At 36.3% G+C, this 24,508-nt stretch overlaps 1 long non-coding RNA gene across 1 annotated transcript in view; it reads left to right on the top strand.

Annotated features, from left to right (window-relative positions):
* LOC141580621 (uncharacterized) overlaps positions 1–24,508 on the top strand; it is a 97,612-nt gene that overhangs the window by 67,820 nt on the left and 5,284 nt on the right. The window contains exon 3 of the long non-coding RNA XR_012512895.1: positions 15,053–15,142. This is a non-coding gene — a long non-coding RNA (uncharacterized LOC141580621). The remainder of the gene's footprint in view (positions 1–15,052; positions 15,143–24,508) is intronic.

The following is a 24,508-nucleotide window of genomic DNA, read 5'->3' as shown; positions in this document are numbered from 1 at the left end:
CAGAGTCCCAGAGGGGCTATAGGACAGACCAGGTAATTAATAGTTTGCATAAATGAATGGCTAGTATCCAGAAGCAGATTTCACACAGTGCCTATCTCCCAAAATGAAGATTCTGGAAGAAAATATGGTTAAGATACTCTTAAGCCATTAAATTACATTGTCATTGGAAGCCTGATGCCCTGGGCACTCCCAGAACATATGGCAGAAAGATATCATGTTGAGAATTTCATTGCCAACATCAATCGGCAACTTTGAGAGTCACAGCTGCCATGCTGGATGGGGTCCAAGGGTGTCTCGGGACTGCCTGTACTTCTAAGAGATAGATGAGAAAGTTGAGGTCCCAAGACTTTATTTTCATCTTGCTACCAGGATCATGGATCACACCCCATAGCTGGTGCCCTATTTTCCCAGACCTTCTGCTCCGTCTTCCTAGTAGAAATGATAGGAAAATATCCTGACCAGGGTTATGAATCTGTAAGTGGAGTGATGCATGTGGCTTTCACAGGGAGGCTAAGTTTCTTGGTTCTGGCCTTGTTTAGAAGAAAACAATTAGAAAAAAAACAGGCAATGAATGGGTTGAGTGTGGGATTACTGATTTGCTTTAGCAACCGTGGTATTGCATTGAATCTGATAGCCAACTTTAGAAATTCATTGAGAGACTAGGCTGCTAAGTGAAACTTGAAGGAGTTTTAACAAAAGATGAAATACAGTTACCTAAAAACATGGAACACTGTATCTACTCCTTCTGATGAGTATTCTACATTTAACCAACAGGGTTGCCTGAATTCTAGCCATTATATTAAGTCTTGGTTTGAAATTAAGAAGTTATTTAAGTTCTCTCTTAAGATGAAAATACTCCCTAGTCAGAAATGTTGTTTTAGGACTTGCTTATCTTTGCTTTGTGGTTGTTTGTTTGTTTATGTTCTCATAGGAAAAACTTTTTCTGACTTTGTTCCCTCCACCCCAACTTTTTATTTATTTTTTTTTTTTGAGAAGGAATTTTGCTCTTGTTGCTCAGGCTGGAGGGCAATGGTGGGATCTCGGCTGACCACAACCTCCGCCTCCCGAATTCAAGCGATTCTCCTGCCTCAGCCTCATGAGTAGCTGGGATTACAGGCATGAGCCACCCATGCCTGGCTAATTTTGTATTTTAAGTAGAGACGGGGTTTCTCCATGTTGGTCAGGCTGGTCTCAAACTCCTGACCTCAGGTGATCCGCCTGATCCCAAAGTGCTGGGATTACAGGCGTGAGCCACCACCTTTGCCCCTTTTATGACCTTAAACTCCTATCCACTGACTACAAAGGGTGGCATATTAGCAATAAAATGTAAACTAGTTATGGTATTTGAATTCGTCAGTATAACATAACAATAAAATAACTCTGACAGAATGACATATGGACCTGCATATTTTATTAGGGGGATCAGGGTGCAGAGGGCAAGTTGAAGAATTCACAAACCGGGAACCTTAGCCTGGGAAGGGACAGTGACTAGAATGAAGTTGTGGCCAGACTAGGGATACTGTGGAAATACAGACCTAGGGAAAAAACACTGTTTTCATCTTCCCATAATGTCTAGCATACAGTAATTGCTTAGAGTCAATCTAATTTAACACTCAAAAGCTGACTGTTGTCTTCCAGATAAAGTGTGTCATATATATTACACTGCTAATAACTAACATTTAAAAACCTCCTTCCTACTTTCGGAAATGCAAGCTTCCCTATTTGCTTAGGCTATATAATTGTCTGAATTTCTTTCCACTATTATGCTTTTTGCATGAATTTGAATTTTACAAAATGAAGAAACAGTATGATTATCACTTTTGTATCCTTCCTTTAGGGAGTTACATTTGTATCCAGAAAGGATTATAACTTGGTATGCATCAGCTGAGAATTTAACCTTAATAACGTAAGACATTTTATGATAATAGGTAGAATCTTTCTGGATTAGTTCTTTGTGCATTGAGCTTAGCTGATATATTATTTTATTCTCATATTTTACTTGTTCAGAGCACACAAGCAGAAATTTAAGAGCAGTGAATGTATGATTGATAAGCTGAGTGAATAATTAGACATATCATAAACAGAGCAAAAACAAGGAAATCAAATAATTTCCTCCTATGTTAATACCACAGGTATGAAATGCTGGAACAATGCTTTTGAAGTGAAAAGCAATTAATCTTCTTCACAAATTCTCTATGGTATTTAAGTTACTTATAATTTGGAAAAAAAAACACATCGGACTTAAATGTATATAAGAAGATTAATCACACTCATGTGCTGTAATGTGGAAAGAATAAAGAACCTGAGAATAACATGTAAACAAAGAAAATCTGTGGTTACTCATAAAGAGTTTTATTTCCATTAATTTTGTCAAATATCTTATTCATGAAATCAGTCAATGACAAAGAATTAGAAAAGTTATAAATTAAAAATGAGAGTATCTTTCAAGCAGAATATTTTGTGTCTGGTGCCATATAAAGAAATCAATCCTGCATTATATAGAATCATCTGTCCCTCCATTGTTTTGTTTTGTTTTTCCTTTATTTCAAGAGAATAAACATTTCAGCCCCTCTAAAATATAATGTAAATAAGGAGAGAGTTTTTTTTGAGACGGAGTTTCGCTCTTGTTACCCAGGCTGGAGTGTAATGGCGTGATCTCGGCTGACCGCAACCTCTGCCTCCTGGGTTCAGGCAAGTCTCCTGCCTCAGCCTCCTGAGTAGCTGGGATTACAGGCACGCGCCACCATGCCCAGCTAATTTTTTGTATTTTTAGTAGAGACGGGGTTTCACCATGTTGACCAGGATGGTCTCGATCTCTTGACCTCGTGATTCATCCGCCTCGGCCTCCCAAAGTGCTGGGATTACAGGAGTGAGCCACTGCGCCCGGCCGAGAGTACATCTTTTGGTTTCTTGTTGTTTGGAGCTTGATTGACCGAGGTGGATTCAAATGCACCATTGAGAACCACGTGAAGAAAAGAGAGAGGACAGAGTTCTGGACCAAGGACCATCAGAATGATGGCCAGCATGCTGGTGCTGGGTCTAGCACACTGTTTACATGTATTTGGAGTTCAACGAATCTGAGTTAAGTAAATGAACATATTCATCAATGAAAATATGAGCAAAAAACTCAATTTTGGAAACACTACAGATGATATGACTTCCAAAGTTCATTTTCAGTGTTTTTCAATAATTTCATCTATCAGATTCTAAGCAGTCAATGATTTTGACTTCAATATATCACAGGTATTACAAAACTACGTGGAAAAGATGCTATTTCTGTAATCCTTGTCCTGAAAAGCCAAAATTCAAATCTGTTATAACTTAGAAGAATTTCATCATTAGTACCAATCATGTCATAGATTTAATGATTTATGAAATAAAGAGTCACAGCTCAAGCCTTCAGTTGCCATGAATCAAGTTCATCCAAGAGTATCTACCTATTATATTTTTCTTGAGACAAACAGATTTTTATTTTGTTCCCTAAACTTATGGCTTCATGGACGATGCCCCCTCAAAGATAGATTGTGACCTTGGGAAGCATTTTCTAAGACTTAAATCTTAAACTATCTTAAAAGACTACAAATTCAGGGAGAAAAAAAAAACAAAATCCAAACTTTAAACTCCAAAATAGCCTTCTACTCAGAATCAAAATCATCCCTCAAAGGTGAATGTCCTAAAGTTTACTTTATGGTAGTTGTTTGTTTTTTTCTTTCCCTTCATTTTCACAGGTATTTATGGCCACTTGAAATTTTGCTGAAGAAGAACATCTAGCTTGTTTATGCCTATATTTTTAATGAACTTTTGCAATGCCACTTCTGAGAATTTAGAATGTCTGTATCACCATGAGTCAGAATTATTAGATTACGTGATGCTGCTATGGGCTACAAGTTTGACTATGCGCCAATGTTCGGTGCAGGTATGACCTATTTATTTCTATCATATTGATTTGACCTGTCCAGTTAGATCCCTAATCTCCATGGGAAAATGGCAGGAGAAAAAACTAAGTTCAAGTAAAGACTTAATGTCTTTGACACGAAGTCTTTACTTGAATGAATCAGGTGAAATGTTCAGTCTTCAGTGTTTTGGACCCTCCCATTGCTTCTATGCAAGTATGTCCTTAGTAGTCCAGTCTGAAAAAGTCTCAGAGAAGAACTCTGCTTGGCCAACCTCAATTCATATGCCCCTTTTACATAAATAAAGTTGAGCTAAGGAAGTAGAATTGTGTAGGTATATGAAATGGCACACTAGAATCTCATAAATTAAATAAGAGAAGAACCATTTCCCAGAAGTCAAGAAGAGAAAAAATGGAAGTCATTTGAGGATTTTGAACCACTATATGCACATTATAGTTGGGATGTGGAAAGAGGATTTGAAGTGGAAATCAGTAGAGCAGAAAGCACGTAGAGGGACACACTTGCACCCTTAGAAACTCGGAGCAGGGGAGTTAGAGGGCCTGTTTCTGGCCTTCTGCTCTGGGAAATGTGTTATTGTGCAGATAGGATTTAACTAATTAACAGACGGGAAGAGAGGAAGAAAGGAAGGAAGAAAAAGACGAAAAAAGACTGGGCAGTCGTATGAGCTCTGGAAGCATTCATGTATTCATAAAGCTGGTGTGCTTCTCTTTGAGTGGTTTTCATAATCCATTCTGTGAAACTCAACTGCCTCAACTTTGTTCTTGAGGCAGTTATGATCCCCCATAGACTGTCTCCTGGCTGTATAATGCCTTCTGCTCCCCAAAATGTTCACCCAAGGTTAATCCAGTCTCTTTTTTGAAGCAGTAAAAAAAAAAAAAATGAATAGAGGACCCTTTTTTCTTTTCTGCACCTCCCCATTCTCCCCTACCCACCCCCACAAACACATAATGGAACTTCCTTTTTCTATTTGTCAAAATTTGTTAGGAGACAAAGTGGTCAACTGACGTGCTCTACAATATAAATCACTGATAGTTTTTCCTTTTTAGAAAATACTTGCCTTGCAAAACAGGGGAAAGTATTAGACCAAGGAAGGGAGTTACTGGGAGATGAATGTAGTAGAGCCTTAAACCCTGTGGATCAAAGATCCAGATGACTCTGTTTGTACAATTTTGGCTCTATTTAATAACTTCCTATACCACCTAAAATCCCAAAATTAGCAAAAACATCGTGTTAAAATAATTTTCTCCTGAAATATAAGTATACTGGGAAGGTTACGTAGAACTGACCAGAATTCATTTAAGCTGCAATGCAAATTAGTTAATTTTCACTTTGTTACATGAGAATCAGCAGCCCTGCCTAATCAGTCTGTTCTCCTGTGCCCTGCTTTCCTGTCACTTTCAACATCTTTGCTGAATGCTTGCTGGTTTCCTAATGCCTGCCTGAAAATGTGATGATAAAAAGAATTGGCATTCTTATATATTTTTGTTGGTATATAAATGAGTGTAACATTTTAAGAGTACCATATGTAGATGTCTGATTAATTTTTTTGCATCAGGTTTTGTTTTGTAATCAATTTTCAATCTACTTTCATTATTTTTAATAAACCAATAAAACTTGTATATATTTACCGTGTAGAACATGAGGTTTTAATATATGTGTACATTGTGCAATGGCTCAATGAAGCTAATTATAATATGTATTACCTCACATCATTATCATTTATTGTGGTGAGAACATTTAAAATAATCTACTTTCTTACTGATTTCCAAATATAGTATACAATACAGTTGTTAACTGTTATCACCATGCTCTACAATAGATCTTTGGAATTATTCTTTCTACCTAACTGAAATTTTGCTTCCCTTGACCAACATTTGTCCACCTCTCAAGCCCCGACCAGCCCTTGGTAACATTCTACTATTCTCTGCTTCTGTTAAGCATGCTCTGAATGAAGAGACCAAGTGTGAGCAACAAGGCTGTTTATTCACCTAGCGTGAGTGGGCTGAGGCTGAAAAGAAAGTCAGCAGGAGTGCTGGGATAGGAGCTGATTTTATTGGTTGAGGTAGGCAGTAGAAAGTTACAGTTCAGGGCGTTTTTTTCAAATAGGGGTGGTTGTTACAGGTTCCAATGCCACAAGGTTGGCTTATCAGTTGAAGCAGGAACAATGGCAGAATGTCGCAAGGTCAGTTAATCAAGCACTGCAGGAGAGCTAGCTATTCTTCTTTTGCAGTTTTCTTGTTATCCCAGACATTCTGGCTCTGGGAGGCCATCTGGAGGTGTACATGTGGGGGTCACAGGGTCACCATAGCTTGACTATGGTATAGTCCATGATGCAGTCAGTTCAGAGAACCTTGCAGCTTCTATGACTTTTTTTAGATTCTACCCCACATAAGACAGATTATGCAGTGTTTGTCTTTCTGTGTCTGGTTTACTTCACTTAGCGTCATGTCCTCTGGGTTCATCCACATCATCTCATCACAAATGACAGAATTTCTTTATTTCTTCACACTTAATACTATTCCATTGTGTATAAATACCATATTTCATTATCCATTCATCCATTGACAGACACTTAGGTTGATTCTGTATTTTGCTTTTTGTAAATAATGCTGTAATAGACATGGTAGTCCAGATACTATATGTTGTTCACATTCAGATTTCATTTTCTTTGGATATATACCTAGAAGTTAAATTAAAATTTTTAAAAATCATTTTATTTTTAATTTTTTGATGAAACTCCATAATGTTTTTCATAGTTTCTATTCTAATTTACATTCTTGCCAACTTTGTTCTAAGGGTTTCCTTTTCTCCACATCCTCAGAAACACTTGTTATCTCTTATCTTTTTGATAATAGCTATTCTAACAGCTGTGAGGTGACATCTCATTGTGATCTTAATTTGCATTTGCCTGGTGATTATATTGAATTTTTTTTTTCATATACCTGTGGGCCATGTGTATGTTTTCTTTTGGGAAGTTTATTTTCAGGTTCTTTGTCCATTTTTAAATCAGTTTGTTTTCTTGCTTTTGAGTGGTTTGAATTCCCTATGTATTTTGGATACTAACTGCTTATTAACCATACATATTAAATGTATGGTTCCTAAATATCTTCTCCCATTTTGTAGATTGTCTTTTCACTTTACTGATTGTTCCTTTTGCTATGCATAAATTTTCTAGTTTGATGCAATCCCATTTGTCTATTTTTTCTTTTGCTGCCTATGCACATATCTGATCATACTTTCTGACATAGGAAATCTATTGCTGGGAATTTATCTTATAAATATACTCATCAAAATATGCCAATTTTTTAAGAAAAATGTGGTTAAGTCTGTTTTTTCACCCCAATATCATCATATGTAACTATTAAAAACAAGAAGGTAGCCATCTTTTACATAGAAAAGTCACCGAGATGTATTTTAAGATGGATGCTGATACAAGTTAGAGATTGAACATAGCTTTCTTATTATTTCTAATGTATTAAATTATTTATCCAATGTTATAAGTTTGTGTGTTTATTCTGGAATAGGACTTTTTTTCTTGTCAAGCAACTACTAACTGGTTTCCTTTAGAAAGAATATTTGTAACTTTATATCTCTCTATTATTTTTTTAATTGCATTTTAGGTTTTGGGGTACATGTGAAGAACATGCAAGATTGTTGCATAGGTACACACATGGCAGTGTGATTTGCTGCCTTCCTCCCCTTCACCTATATCTGGCATTTCTCCCCATGCTATCTCTCCCCAACACCCCACACCCCCATCCCTCCCCCATTTCCCCCCAACAGACCCCAGTGTGTAGTGCTCCCCTCCCTGTGTTCATGTGTTCTCATTGTTCAACACCTGCCTATGAGTGAGAACATGCAGTGTTTGATTTTCTGCTCTTGTGTCAGTTTGCTGAGAATAATGGTTTCCAGGTTCATCCATGTCCCTACAAAGGACACAAACTCATCGTTTTTGACGGTTGCATAATATTCCATGGTGTATATGTGCCACATTTTCCCTGTCCAGTGTATCATCAATGGGCATTTGGGTTGGTTCCAGGTCTTTGCTATTGTAAACAGTGCTGCAATGAACATTCATGTGCATGTGTCCTTATAGTAGAACGATTTATATAAAGTTTCAGTTTTCTTTCTATGAGAACCTGACCTAAAAGAGATTTTTTTGTTTGTTTGTTTTACTGTGTTTATTCGCTTTTGGTTTTTGGGTTTTGTTGTTATTGTATAAATTTCAGCTGGTGTTTTCTAGGCAATCAGTCTTCAACCTATAAGTCATTTGTTTTTCCTCATTTACATAATTGTATTAAAAAAATAAAACTGGAAAAGTACTACTTACAAAGCACTGAGGGGGAAAAAAAAGTGCTGCTGAAAAGAAAGTATACTGCTTTTTGGATATGAACAAACCTATTAGGATCAAGTGGTGAAACCTCTGTCAAGCTAGATACCAGCTGGTGTCCTTGCCCTTCCTCAAGTGACATAGGTTTCAAAGGAAGTTTAAGAAAACCTGTAAAATGCAAGAAAAAATAAATTACTTCAGGTAGAATTTTTCAAGCTGGTATTTCACTGAGTACTGTTGTGCAACATGTTTTGCAGTAACAAAATATGTATGAGAGATGCTTGCTTTAAAAATAAATTATTTATCACCCCAGAACACTCTAGATAATGTACCATATTAAGGTAATTTGTGACTGTCAAAGAAGGGGCGTATAATATGTGACCTTTCATTACCTAGCTATTCCCAGCACTGAGTTCTTCCGAATAACCATTTTGTGAAATGGTATAATAAGAAAGCTGGTCAAAGTAAAACTAAGAATAAAATATCTGTCTATAGAAATGTATACCATATGATACCTTGTAGTTGTTAGTAGTAAAACACAAAATTGACTGACTCGGAAATGCCTGGTGAGAAAAGTTTCAATATAAGCCATTTTGTATACAGATATATGTATTTATATGTATTCATTTTATTAAAATATATATGTATTCATTATATATGTATATAAAACAGCTCATATATGTATAAATGTATACATATATGTGTATATAAAATGTACATATATATGTATATTTTAGGACAAGAACCTTTTCCCAATACTGCTGAGACTAGTAAATTCCATTGAAGAGAATACTGAGAGATGTTATTGATAAAGAGTTCAAGAATTTTGGATCAATATGATAACATTCCCTCTCTGCTCCTGCTTTATGGTTGATGAAGGAGGCCGAGGAAATCACAATGGCACAGACTTCCACCACCTCAAATCATGATCTTTAGTGTCAACTGAATATTAAACACCATTTAATTCAAATGAGCTCCTTTAACCTGCCTCAAACCTGTAGAGATTATTATCTCCTCTCAGTAGGTGACCTTGACTCAGAGCAAATTCTCCACTGCTGTTCTTAAGCCTCCTCCATAGATGTAACCCCCTTACCTCTTAATACCAGTCTTTCTTTTTTTTTTTTTTTTTTTTTTTTTTTTTTTTTTTTTGAGATGGAGTTTCGCCCTTGTTACCCAGGCTGGAGTGCAATGGCGCGATCTCGGCTCACCGCAACCTCTGCCTCCTGGGCTCAGGCAATTCTCCTGCCTCAGCCTCCTGAGTAGCTGGGATTACAGGCACGTGCCACCATGCCCAGCTAATTTTTTGCACTTTTAGTAGAGATGGGGTTTCACCATGTTGACCAGGATGGTCTCGATCTCTCGACCTCATGATCCACCCGCCTCGGCCTCCCAAAGTGCTGGGATTACAGGCTTGAGCCACCGCGCCCGGCAATACCAGTCTTTCTTTAAAAAAGAAAATATTGGCCAGGTGCCATGTGCCTATAATCCCAGCACTTTTGAAGGCCTAAGGCGGTGGATCACAAGGTCAGAAGATGGAGACCATCCTGGCTAGACCCTGTCTCTATTAAAATACAAAAATTAGCTGGGCATGGTGGCGTGCACCTGTCATCCTAGCTACTCGGGAGGCTGAAGCAGGAAAATTGCTTGAACCCAGGAGGTGGAAGCTGCAGTGAGCTGAGATCACACCACTGCCCTCCAGCCTCGGTGACAGGAGACTCCATCACAAAAAAGAAAAAAGAAGTCTTTATTCCCCCATATATCCCTTTTCTTAACATCTTTCTTTCCAGACTTTTGAGGCTATTTTTTTTCTAGACAGTTTTCCCTTGCCTGAGACTGCTGCAGTTAATACTATAACCTTTAGATACTTTCAGCAAATGCCACCCAGGAAGCTCAACCCCTGTATGCTCTGAGTTACACTAAATAAAGGCAACCCCTTTTGCCAGTCTTTCAGGAAGTCACCAAACAGACTAAAATTATTACTTGCGAATAAGGACTGTATTGTTCCTTTGGGCACTAGCAAACTGCCCCAAGAGTATGAGCTTCCATATTTATTGCACTGCCCATCTGGGGCATGAAGGATGGCAAGCAAAGAATTTAAAATGGCACAGGACTCTCTTATTGGGTGTAGCAGTTTTTTCCTTCATTAAGCATTTGTGTGGTGGTTGTAAGATTTTGACTATATTCTAGAGTTCTGTGACAGTTGATTCAGACAATTTTTTAAAAGCTTAGTAATTAACTTTGTGAAGGAATCAAACCTTGTAGTTCCCTATCCTGACATTTTCAATGATGTTATTCTCTGTGCTTTTGATCTGAAGCTTTAAATAAAGCAATACTCCATCAGGTATTTCTCTTTTCAATGGCTTCTTTCTAACATGTTTCAGGCCTATTCAAATATTACCTGTTACAAACAAAGCAGAACAAACAGATGGAAGACTTGACCCCTCCCTCAGTATAGCACCACCTGTAGCTAATATTCTGCTTCTCCTTCCCCTCTGTATCCAATTCCTTCAAATTTTTTTTTTATTTTTTATTTTTTTACCATCTCTATGCCTGATCCCTTGCCATAAAGACCTTCCTGACCATTCAGATAGAACTGAACCTTTGATTAATTTTACCTTGCTTTTGCCAGTATACAATGTTGTCATGCCAGATATAACAGCTTTTTTGCACTCATTTGTTTACTCTGTGCTTTTAAGTCTGAGTCCTTCAGAGATGAGACCATCCTGTTTTTGCATATTTCGATTTTAGTATAATGTCTAGCATATGTCTAATATTTCATACATGTGTTGAATCAAATCCTCAGAATAGATATAAGACTAAATTTATGAAACTATCATTTATATATACATCAATGTAATTTGCACAGTTTCACAATGGAATATATTTTAAATGATTTCATAAGAAAACATAAGAATGTAAACCAGATGCATAGCCCTCTAATGATCTGATGTCATTTAATAAGACATTTTAAACATGTATAGGAGTAAATGGATTGAGTGCTTCTCAGGAACCCTCTGTTAACATAAAGCTTTCAATAAAGGATAAAGAGCAAGGATTTTAGTTGACATTATATGTATATAAACCTGAAATGCAGATATTATATATAGTAAGTTAGTTAAAGGCAGATTGACACAATAATAGTCACCTGTGTGATAGGTGCAATTAAAAAAATGACAGCCTGGCCACGATCTGTAAATGAATAGGTGGCTATTTTACCTCAACACAAGTTAACTTGCCAAAGGATGGGCAGGGTCAAAAGATTCCCCAGAAGACAATTTGGAGATCAGTCTAACACGGAAACAAATGATGGTAACTTCTCCAAAATTCTATGCCATTTAATCAGAAATTCTTTTCACATGGGAAACTTTTAAGGCAGGCATCACCAATTAAGCATTAAACAATAGAATATGATAATGTAAATAAATATCATGGTAGGCAAAAATCATAACTGTCACAAGCCTGAGCACAGAACTCATTTACTATGTCAAATATATCAATTTCCTGTCTAATTACCTGGAGCAAATAATCTAATTTTATGAATTCAAGTCTATCTTTGAAACAATTAAAACATTTATATAGCTCTTTAAGCCAAGTACAGTTTTTGGTGTATGATATATACTAACTTATAAAATCTCACATCAGATCCTATCAGATCCTATGAAGTAGGTGCTATTTTAAAAATGAGGGAACCAAAACACAGGGAAGGTAAGTGTACCTGTCCATGGCTACAAAGGTGATAGTAAAATCAGAGTTTAAGTTTAGATGGTATGACCTCAAAGTAAATGCTATGATTCATTATACTCGCTGTCTCTTAGCAAAAGCAATCACATGAAAATATCTATCTTTTGGGGTTACTGTGAAAATCAAATAAAATAATGAAGGCATAACAAGAGAAGCACTAATGTCTCAGAAAACAAAAGCTCTTATCTAATGATAAGAAATGTGATTTTTCCAAGGAACCCTGTAAGTTATATTGAATTCAGACTATAAAGACCAATAACTAAATAATTTCTTCCGTCTCTTAGATCAAGCATTAGCAAACTTTTTTACTTTATAATAGGCCAGGCATGGTGGCTCACAGGTGTAATCCTAGCACTCTGGGAGGCCGAGGTGGGTGGATTGCCTGAGCTCAGAAGTTCAAGACCAGCCCGGGCAACATGGTGAAATCCCATCTCTACCAAAATACAAAAATTAGCTTGGAGTGGCATTGTGTGCCTGTAGTCCCAGCTACTCAGGAGGCTGAGGCAGGAGAATTGCTTAAACCTGGGAGGCAGAGGTTGCAGTGAGCTGAGATCACACCATTGTACTCCAGCCTGGGTGACAGAGTTAGACTCCAATTCCAAAAAAAGAATAGATAGTAAATATTTTAGGTTTTGCTAGTCATATGGTCTCTGTTTTGACTACTCAATTCTGCCTTGTATAAATCTATTGGCAAATAATATACTACTAAACAAATAACATGTAGAAATTTAATATATTTGCTAACAATATCACACAGGTTATTTATGCTATTTGAGCTAGGATATAGGAAAAGTGCATTGAGCTAAGGAAGGGACTCCAGATTGCAATTTGAATCCATAGGAACATATGAAGAAAAATGATAAGTAAAATGGTTACTATAACAAAAGCTATTGATATATAGTTATACTCCTTTTTAAGTTAATTTTAAAAGCATAAAATTATATAAAATATAAATTATGACCAAATATTAGTGTATTAGTAACATTTATGGATGTAATACGTACACCAATAATACCACAATGAGGGGAGGAAGGGAATGGAGGCATAAGCAATTAAGTTGGTAAGAATCTGAAACATTCTGATAAGATATATATGGCAAGCCTCAGAACAACAAGTAAGGAAATAATAAAAGCTAAAATGAAAAAGTCAGTAATAAACATTCCAAATGAATGTTTATCCAATGATATCATTCCAAAAGGAATGATAAAAAATACTTGAGACACAGAAAACAAGATGCAAAATGAAGACATAAAGCTAATTATATAAAAATGTCAGTAAATTGAATGGATTAAGAAATTTAAGTGAAGAGCATAGATTGCAAAACTGGACCAAAGAGCATAACCCAACTATGTGTCTATATGTTATCTACAGAAAAGGAACATTATCCCTTTTTTTTTTTTTTTTTTTTTAAGAGAAAGAGTCTCTCCTCTGTCTGTCACTAGGCTGGAGTGCAGTGATGCTATCATAGCTCACTGTAGCCTTCAACTCCTGGGCTAAATTGTTACTGCTGCCTCAGCTTCCAAAAATGCTGGGATTACAGGCAAGAACCACTGCACCTGGAAACAAACTTTAGATTCAAAGATAAAGCTAAATTAAGAGTGAAATGATAGAAATATTATCATGCAAATAGGATTCACAAGAAAGCTGGACTATCTGTACTAATATTGGGCTAGACCTTAAACAAAACATGTTATGAGAGATTGAGAGGACATTTTATAGTAATACAAAAATCAACCCATTAGGAAGATACAACAATAATAAATATCTATTCATCGAATAACAGGAAGGAAAAATACATGAAGCAAAAACTCAGTGAAAGAGAAAATTAGACCATTTAAAAATAATAGCTGGAAACTTTAATGTCCCAATTTTAATAATGTACAGAAACAATTAGGCAAAAGTTCAAAAAGGAAACATAAGACTTGACCAACACTATAAACCAACGGGAACCAACAGACATACCTAGAAAACTATACCCCAAAACAGCAGAGTACATATTCTAAAGGGCATTTGGAACATTTTTGAAGATAGACCACATACTAAGCCATAAAACAAACCTCCATACATTTTAAAGGCTATAAAAACATACTAAAAAGTATGATCTCTGACCACAAGGAAGTAAAATTACAAATCAAGAAGAGAAGCAAACCTGAAGAACTCAAAAATAAGTGGAAATTAAACAAGTCACTCCTAAATAACAAGTAGGTCAAAGAAGAAATCAAAGGGAAATAGGATAATACCTTGAGATGAATGAAAATAAAAGGACAAGTAGAGAGTAGAAAAATTATTAATAAAAACTAAAAGCTCTTTATTTGAAAATTTCAACAGAATTCAAACTTTACCTAGGTTTACCAAAAACAGAGAATAATCAAATTTCTAGAAACACAAATGAAAGAAGGATCATTAATACTGACCTCACAGAAATAGAAAGGATTATTTAAAAATCATAAATAATTGTATGCCAAAATTAGTGCCCACTAAGAAAAGCCTGGGCCCAGATGGCTTCTCTGATGAATTTCACCAAGCATTTAAAGAAGAATTAATCACTCATTATTTCAAAAGATAGAAGAGATACATTTCCTCAGTCATTCTGATATCAGGATTTCTCTGACACTAAAACAATACAAAGACATCATAAGAAAGAAAACTATAGACCAAAATCTCTAATAAATAAGGATGTAAAAATTCCAAGTAAAACACTAGCAAACTTAATCCAACAACGTGATAGTTTTATTTGTCAACCTGACTGGGGCAGGGGATGTTCAAATGTCTGGTTAAATATTTCTGCGCAGGTCTGTGAGAGTTTTTTGTTTTGTTTTGTTTTGTTTTGTTTTTCAGGATGAAATTGGCATTTGGATTACTGTACTCATTTAGAAAAGTAAACTGCCCTCCCTAGTGTGTGGGGATGGGTATCATCCAATTTGCTCAGGGCCTGCATAGAATAAAAGACATAGGAAGAGGAGTATCCCCTTTCTTCCCCTACCTCACCACTGGAAGTGGGACATTTCATCTTATCTTCTTCTGCCCTTGGACTGGCATACACATCATCAGGTCCTCTTGTTCTCAGGTCTTTGGACTTGGACTTGGACTGAATTATAACATCACCTTTCCTGGTTCTTCATCTTGCAGACAGAAGATCATAGGATTTCTCCACATGGTAATTGCATGAGCCAATTCTTCATAATCTCTGTCTCTCTCTATCATATTGGTGTGCTTCTCTGAAAAACCCTGACTAATTTAACAGCATAATAAAAGAATTACATACCATAACCAAGTGGGATTCGTTTCAGCAATGCAATGTTGGTTTAATATCTGAGTCTTAATTACTGTGATACAGCTTATCGATCGAATTTAAAAATCACTTCAAAGATGCAGAAAAAGCATTTGACAACATTCTTTCATGATTTAAAAACTAGTCAACAAATTAGGAATAAAAGATAATTTCCAAACTGATTAAGAGCATCTATTAAAAACCCATACTTAACAATATACCTTAACAATAAACAAGTAGATCCCTTCTTAATTTCAAGAACAAGACAAGAGTGTCTTCTCTCACCACTTTTATTCAACATTGTACTGGAGGTTCTAGCAGGACAATTAGGAAAGAAAAAGTAATACAAGATATCTAGAGTGGAAAGGAAGTTGCAAAAATAGCTTTATTCACAGATGACATGATCTTATATGCAGAAAATTCTGAGAAATACACTAAAAACTATGAAAATGAATAATATGCTTAGCAAGGAGTTTACAGGATACAGAGAGTACAAAAACCAACTATCTTTGCACACACTTGTTATGAACCATTGAGAATGAAATTAAGAAAACAATTGTATTTACCATAGTATCCAAAATAATAAAATACTTTAGGAATAAATTTAACCAAAGTAGTATATTTAGTTAAATTTATTTATTCCAAACTTGTACATTAAAAATAGAAAAAAATATTGTTGAAAGATATTAAAGGTACACATGCAGATATTCCTTGGCTCTATTAATTAAAAGATCTAAGGCCAAAACACCCAAATAGTACAGAGCAATCCTCATGCCCATATCTTGGCTTATAAATACCATTCCTCACCATAAGGAGCCAGTACTCCTTGGAGAATTGGCTGATTCCTAGATTGTGACAGGGAAAGTCCGAGATAATACCATAATGTCTTCTAACTGGAAGTAAGAAGGTGCTCTAAAAATGATAGATCATGACCAAAAAAAAAAAAAAAAAAAAAACCAAGAGCCAGCTCAAAGGGTTCTACCAATGCGACGAGATCTGGGATTATTAGATCATCAAAACATAAAATAAAAGTAATGAAATATAACCTATTTAATAATGTAGTGAATTATGAGTCCAATCTAATATAAATAAAGAAATAGAGAGGAGATAGTTTTTATAGTGGAATGCTGACAAATGAATGTGAAGGAATGATGGAATTAGAGAATTTCCATTTGACATTTGTAAGAGCAATAATTAATTCAGTTAAGTGAATACTAAAATTAGTAAATGGAAATATGTGGAAAATAAAATATTTGCATAGTATCAAAGTATTTCCTCACGAAACGTTTATTGATTACCGGAGGGGAAACTATACTGGAGAAGCCGGCAGACATTGCTTTGCACATTGGTAAGGTCACCAGTACTAGCATTACAGAAATCAAAATCTTATGCCAGTCAGGCATGGTGGCTCACGCCTGTGATCCCAGCACTTTGGGAGGCTGAGGCGGGCAGATCATGTGAGGGCAGGAGTTTAAGACCAGACTGGCCAACATGGTGAAACCCTGTCTCTACTAAAAATAAAATACAAAAATTAGCTGGGTGTGGTGGTGGGCACCTGTAGTCCTAGCTACTCGGGAGGCTGAGGCAGGAGAATCCCTTATACCCAGGAGGCAGAAGTTGCTGTGAACCAAGATAATGCCACTGCCTCCAGACTGGGCGACAGAGCAAGACTGTGACACAGACTAACAAAGAAACAAACAAACAAATCTTCTGCCATGCAATCAATAAATGCAGTGAGAACAGAACATCACTGCTTTCATTTTCCTGCCAAAACACAATATTAATCCAGTTAGTCTTACTTACAAGTCTCACCAAAACGTTAATAGGTATGTACTTGGATGGCTTTCTATAGATATTTTACAATTTCTTTTATCATAATTTTCTTTTTCTTGTCCAGTTTTCTTTTGGAATAAAGAGTTTTTAAAAACTTATTTATTTGATTTTTTTTAAATTTTGCCGTTATCCTAATTATGGCTTAGAAATCATATTATCTGTTGCTATTTGATTAATAGAATTACCTTTAAATCTCCACAATATACTTGACATACAAATTCTTAATACTTTAAGCTCTTTTTCAAGGCATAAATGAAATGTGGAATGCTGTTTTGTATTCTAGCTTTACCGCATCTCCACCCACCTACCTTCACCCACCACCCTTACCCCCTACACACCCGTCCTCTTGCTACTCTGGTTTATAGGTTTATTTATTTCTTTATTTTGCAATTTGTTTTCTCCAGTAATGGAAGGTGTTACTTTGTTCTTTTCTAATTTCTGATGTTTTGACTGAGAATCTACTGTCAAAAACAATACATGTCCTTGCTAAGTTTTGTTTAAAAATTTATATTCTCTATGTATTAAGATTTGATACACACACACACTGCTTCAGGCTTGAACACTAAAGTTTACATTTTCTATACCCTTTGTAGTTACTTTGGTTTGACACGTTAATTCCCAGAGAGGTGTATTTAAATACTACTTCACTCTGGGTATATATTTATCTGTTCTTTCTTACAATTTGTATCAAGTTGCTTTACAGACTTTGATTTTACTATGTGATGAATTTAAGTGAATGAAAGATATATATAGATATATATACACACACACATAATATTATATATCAGATATATTGTATATATTTTTCCCTCCTCTTCTTTTACTTATGTACCCTTTCTCTTTTCTCCCTGTTCTGAGTAGCACTGTGGGTATTACAGCACATTTTAAAGGCAGAGGTAGGTCAGGGGGAAAGAAGTGGAGATTAGGGAAAGTTATAAGTGAACTGCTTAATATGCATCTTGCTTCTCTAAGCCCCATTGCTTTTTAATTAATCTCTCTTGATTAGACTAGTTCATTAAGTGACAGCAGGTACATGACAAAAACAAGAAAAAAGAACAGGAAAAAGGCCTTCTTAGAAAAATGAGATACATAGATGAATCACTGGGTCTACTGTTTTCTTGGTTTCTATCTTCTTTCTTTTTATTGCAGTGTGGCGGGATGGGGTAAAGGTTAAGAGACACAGGTAAAAGAAGACTGTGCATCTCCTAGTACCACCTGCTCCACACCAGAGGGAAGGACAGAGCCAGGCTAACTGCCCACCGCAGGGTCACATTTACTAAACCCTTTGATTTAGGATAAAATATGTACAGCTACTATGAGTTTCAGCATATAAATTCAGATATTCTCCTGCCCAGGTGTTCAACAACCTCTGACACTCAAATACCTACTGATATCTCAGGATTTATGACCAAAATGTTCATACAAATGTCCCTAGAAAATGTCCACATGCTGCTTAGCCAAAAAGGAGAAGTGGTAATTATTCACAGCTCAGGCTTTAGAATCAGACTTACCAGCATGTACTCTTGAGCAAGCTACTTAATCATTGTGACACAAAATGTCCCTATTCATAAAAGAGTGTAATAACATGTATCTTAATTTGCTCTTGTGAAAATTAAGTTAGATAATTTATATGGGGCTCTTTCTATAATACACAGCATGTGGTAAGGAATCAATGAATATTTGGCAATATTAGCTACATTGTTTAGTTAGTCACAAAATAGAGACTGAATTCTAGGTGGGGAACCAAACAGCAACATGACATAATTTCAACAAACCTAAGATTGCCTGCAAGACAAATTCCTAAATAATCTTGAGCTACTGAGTTTCTTAATCTCAGCAGCCCATGGGTTATGCTCTATATCATGATGGTTTCCATTGTTCTAACTCAGATTTTAGTGTCAGCAATAACACCTCATGCTTTCTACTCAGTTTCATCATCATGCTATAGTATGACAACGTATATTCATTTCTACCATAGAATCAGAGGGAAAACTTCTCCTTCACCCTCTGAAGGTTTACTGAAAATAAACTGAGAGAAGGTAAATTCATAGAAGAAAACACATGCACAATGTATTTAACGTTCATAAACATGGGAGAATTGCAGGGGAATGATTACTGAGTAACCCTATGAGGTCAAGCTGCATATATATATATTTCCTTCTTTATAGGGGAAAGGGAGATGGGGATTGTAGGACTAAATGATTTGCAGGAGAAAAGAATGAGCCCACACAAGGATTACCTAGAACAGTGTTTCTTTGAGCTCTGGGGAAGATGAGGGGTGAAACTTCGCCGTGAATAAGGGTTATATTATTGTGCAAATAGAGCCTCCCAGGTCATCTCTCAGAGCTGCCTTCAGAAGAATACATAAAAAGTCTGGTTGCGGTGAGAACTCCCAGTATCTTCTCTTTCTCAGATTAATCCTGGTTATCTAATGATATTCCTAGGAAGGGATTTTAAGACAATTGTAATTTTTTATGAAGGAATTTTTCTTTATCAGAGAAGCAAATGAAAATGCATCCTGAAAGAAAGAGGATTAAAGAGACAGTGGAAGATTAGATGAGAGAACTTGCTTCTTTCTGAGGACCTTCAGTTTTCTTTAACTTGAAGCATGCAGCATGCCAAAGTGCTATGTTTTGGGATATATATATACATATATACATATTTAATTTTACTTTAATTTCCAGGATATATGTGGAGAAGTACAGGTTTGTTACATAGGTATAAATGTGTCATGGTGATTTGCTGCACCTATCAATCCATCATCTAGATTTTAAGCCCCACATATATTAGGTATTTGTCTTAATGCTTTCCCTCCCCTTGTCCCCCACTCTGAAACAGGCTCTGGTGTGTGATGTTCCCTCCCTGTGCCCATGTGTTCTCATTGTTCAACTCACACTTATGAGTGAGAACATGTGGTGTTTGCTTTTCTGTTCCTGTGTTAGTTTCATCCATGTCCCTGCAAAGGAAAGGATATGAACTCATTCTGATGGTTGCATAGTATCCCATGGTGTGTGTGTGTGTGTGTGTGTGTATATATATATATACACACACACATACATACATATATGTCATGTTTTCTTTATCCAGTCTATCATTGATGGGCATTTGGGTTATTTCCAAGTCTTTGCTATTGTAAATAGTGCTGTAACAAACATTTGTGTGCATGTGTCTTCATAGCAGAATGATTTCTAATCCTTTGGGCATATACCCAGTAATGAGATTGCTGGGACAAATGGTATTTCTGGTTCTAGATCCTTGAGGAATCACCACACTGTCCTCCACAATGGTTGAACTAATTTACACTACCACCAACAATGTAAAAGCATTCCTATTTCCCCACATCCTCTCCAGCATCTGTCGTTTCCAGACTTTTTAATGATCACCATTCTAACTGGCATGAGATGGTATCCCATTGTGGTTTTGATTTGCATATCTCTAATGACAGTGATGATGAGGTTTTTTCTATATGTTTGTTGGCCGCATAAATGTGTTCTTTTGAGAAGTGTCTGTTCATAGCCTTCACCTACTTTTTCATGGGGTTATATTTTTCTCGTAAATTTGTTTAGGTTACTTGTGGATTCTGGATATTAGACTTTGTCAGATGCATAGATTGGAAAAATGTTCTCCCATTCTGTAGGTTGCCTGTTCATTTTGGTGATACTTTCTTTTGCTGTGCAGATCTCTTTAATTAGATCCTATTTGTCAATTCTGGCTTTTGTTGCCATTGCTTATGGTGTTTTCATCATGAAGTCTTTGCCCATGTCTGTGTCCTGAATGGTCTTGCCTAGGTTTTCTTCTAGGGCTTTTATGGTTTTAGGTTTTACATTTAAGTCTTTAATCCATCTTGAGTTAATTTTTATATAAGGTGTAAGGAAGGGGTCCAATTTCTGTTTTCTGTATACGTCTAGATTGTTTTCTCAGCACCATTTATTAAATAGGGAATCCTCTCCCCATTGCTTGTTTTTGTCAGGTTTTTTGAAAATCAGGTGGTTGGAGGTATTTGGTGTTATTTCTGAGGCCTCTGTTCTGATGATTCAGAAATAACTTCACACATGTACAACCATCTGGGATATAATTTTCTGTGCCCAAACACTATCAAGACATGTTTGCAAATTTGTTTAAAAATCTAGTATTTTTTAAAATTCAGGCTAATTTCATCATGTATTAGTCCATTTTTGTACTGCAGATAAAGACATACCTGAGACTGGGCAATTTACAAAAGAAAGAGTTTTATTGGACTTATAGTTCTACATAGATGGGAATCCTCATAATCATGGCAGAAGGCAAGGAGAAACAAGTCACATCTTAGATGGATGGCTGCATATAAAGAGGGAGAGCTTGTGCAGGGGAAGTCCTCTTTTTAAAACTATCAGCTCTCGTGAGACTTATTACCATGAGAACATCTTGGGAAAGACTTGCCCCCATGATTCAGTTACCTCCCACTCAGTCCCCCCAACATGTGTCAATTCACAATGTGACTTGGGTGGGGACACAGCCAAACCATATCACATTAGAAATAGTTAAATAATTTAAAATGTATATTATATAAATTTTTCAAGATATTTGGGTGAAAAATGTAATATAAATAGGTCTATAAAACAACATTTCTATTTACCTGTCAATGTAAGCAAATAGTAACAATCTTTATACAATTAAAAAAAATCATAAGTGGGGAATGAAATGTTTTAATGGGATACCATTGCTTCTACTCACATTTGCCTGTTTATGTAATACTAAACCTAGCAACAAAAGGAAAAATAAAATGCTGATATAAATAGAGAAAATTCAATAATGCCAATTATTCAATCCCTAACTTTGCTGCTAAAATAAATTTAAGAAAAAGGCCTTGCTCGGGCATGCTACCTGCCTCAGAAGGCAGCCAACCCACTCACCCAACCTGAGCCATGCCTGGCCTGTGCACTCCCTCAGCTCGTGGCTGGGCCAGGCATGCCCCAGCCTACCTGTGTTGTAGCTCATACCTATGTTTGGCAGTTCCCTAGTCCTTGTCCAACATCCAAGAAGAATAAAGATACACTGATAATTGAAGGGTGAGGACAGAAGAATTTTCTTGAGCAATGGAACAGCTCTTAATGGAGAGGCGATACGGGCTGTTACCCCACCCAAAGTTGGGTGGTTTCTCTCCCAATGTGGATGAATCTGGGGCTTTTATGGGCTCAGCATATGAGAGTGCATGCTAATTGGTTAGTGAGTATTCAATAAATGTTAAAACAAAGGCACCACTTAAAGGTGAGCAGTCACGACTAGATAAAAAAACAATTAAAAAGGGGTAGGTATATGTAAAATAGGTGAAGGGTAGAAATCAATTAGAGAAAAGTGGAGCAAACAGGAAGAGAAGTTCTCAGTCCAGTCAGCGGATTTACCTGGAACTTGTAGTTAGGCTTTAACCTGTCTTGGGCTTGAGTGTGGTGTCTCACCAAGGACCTCCCCTGTCTGCTTAGGCATTTGTCTGCCTCCTGCCACTCTTACTCCCTTTGGCTCATATTTTATTGTATTTAAAAATGTTGGACAAATCAATGATAGGCTAAAGAAAATGTGGGACATATACACCATTTAATTAATAGTATGCAGCCATAAAAAAGAATGAGATCATGTCCTTTGCAGGGACCTGGATGAAGCTGGAAGTCATCAATCTCGTCAAACTAACACAGGAATAGGAAACCAAACACCACATGTTCTCACCCATAAGTGGGAGTTGAACAGTGAGAACACATGGATGCAGGGAAGGGAATAACTGTGGTATTGGGCTGTTGCCAGCCAGAGGTCCCTAGCTGGCACAGTGACCGAGAAAAGTCCTGCATCAGGAACACGCTAAATTTGACTGGTAACTGTCAGGGTGTGGAGGGCAAGAGAAACAAAAGCATCAGGGCAAACACTTAATGCATGCAAGGCTTAAAACCTAGATGATGGATTGATAGGTGCAGCAAACCACCGTGGCCCATGTATACCTATGTAACAAATCTACATATTCTGCATGTTTCCTAGAACTTAAAGTTAAAAAAAAAAGTTGGACAAGATTTTCATCCAGTTGCACCTGAGTTCTGAAACTAATCTTAAATGTGCTCTCAATATATTATTGAAAGACTGTTTTCTTTTCATTTTCTTTTTTGTTCCCTAGCACATCCAGCATGCAGAAACAGAAGATTGTTTTCATTACCATTTACTTTTTTATGCGACACAAGTAGACTGCTCCAGACCTTGCAAAGTCTGATTTGAATTTTTCAGAGCTGCTAATAGAATACCCACTTTGTATGCCCAACATTTTTTTTTTGTTTCTCTTGAGCATGGATGCTATATAGAATCAACAGTATTGTATTGATCCAATAGAAAAAGACTTTTGAGCAACATTAAAAATAGAAATGAAAATTGCAAGATTTTCTCTGGTTTCAATCCATTTCTTTATTTACATGGCATAAACATTACTAATTTTCTTTACCAATGTCATAGAAGCCTAGCTCTGAAGGTCATTTAGTATTTCCTTTAGGTTCAGGCCACTGCTACTTATATTTTGTTAACAAGGATAGAGATTTTTTTTTTTAATTCTACTAAAACAATCCAATAGTAGTTGAACTAACTTCAAGTTTGTACAACTTTTATGACCAGAACGAGTTCCAATTTAGCTTAAAAGTTCATCTAAATTCCAGGAGAATTAAGACCTTGTATGGGAGGGGTGATTGATTACTAGTAGGACAGACCAAGAAGCTTGCTACAAATGAAAGAAAGAAACTTTACTTCTTTATTATTTATTTATTTATTTATTTATTTATTTATTTATTTATTTTGAAGATGGAGTCTTGCTCTGTTGCCCAGGCTACAGAGTGCATGGTGCGATCTTGGCTCACTGCAACCTTTGCCTCCTGGGTTCAAGCAATTCTCCTGCCTCCTGAGTAGCTAGGATTACAGGTGCCTGCCACCATGCCAGGATAATTTTTGTATTTTTAGTAGAGACAGGGTTTCACCATATTGGCCAGGCTGGTCTCGAACTCCTGACCTTGTGGTCTACTCCCTTAGGCCTCTCAAAGTTCTAGGATTACAGACATGAGCCACTATGCCCCACCAAAACTTGATATTTTAAAAAACTAAATCCTCTAGAAATAATCATAAGGACATACTATAAATGGAAAAACCTGTATTCAGAACAATCTAAAAATTCAAAACTCTAACTTGAATAAATTAGTTTGAACTTAAAAGCTACACGCAAAAAAAGAAAAATGCATGACTTGGTTACTTTCTGAAAATGATAGAGAAATCAGCTGACAATTCCTGAAGTTTAACAGTCAGATGTGATGAGGGAGAGAAAACGAGAGTCCTGCTCAAAACAAGGGTCATCACAAGGTGACTGGGTGACTGAATATACACAAACCTGCGTATGCCTAACATACAACATCAGAGGTTTAACAA

Source organism: Saimiri boliviensis, chromosome 1, assembly GCF_048565385.1.
Source record: "Saimiri boliviensis isolate mSaiBol1 chromosome 1, mSaiBol1.pri, whole genome shotgun sequence".
In the NCBI taxonomy this organism is placed as follows: domain Eukaryota; kingdom Metazoa; phylum Chordata; class Mammalia; order Primates; family Cebidae; genus Saimiri; species Saimiri boliviensis.
Note: the sequence above shows the minus strand (reverse complement) of the source record. Positions and strands in the feature narration are given on the sequence as shown.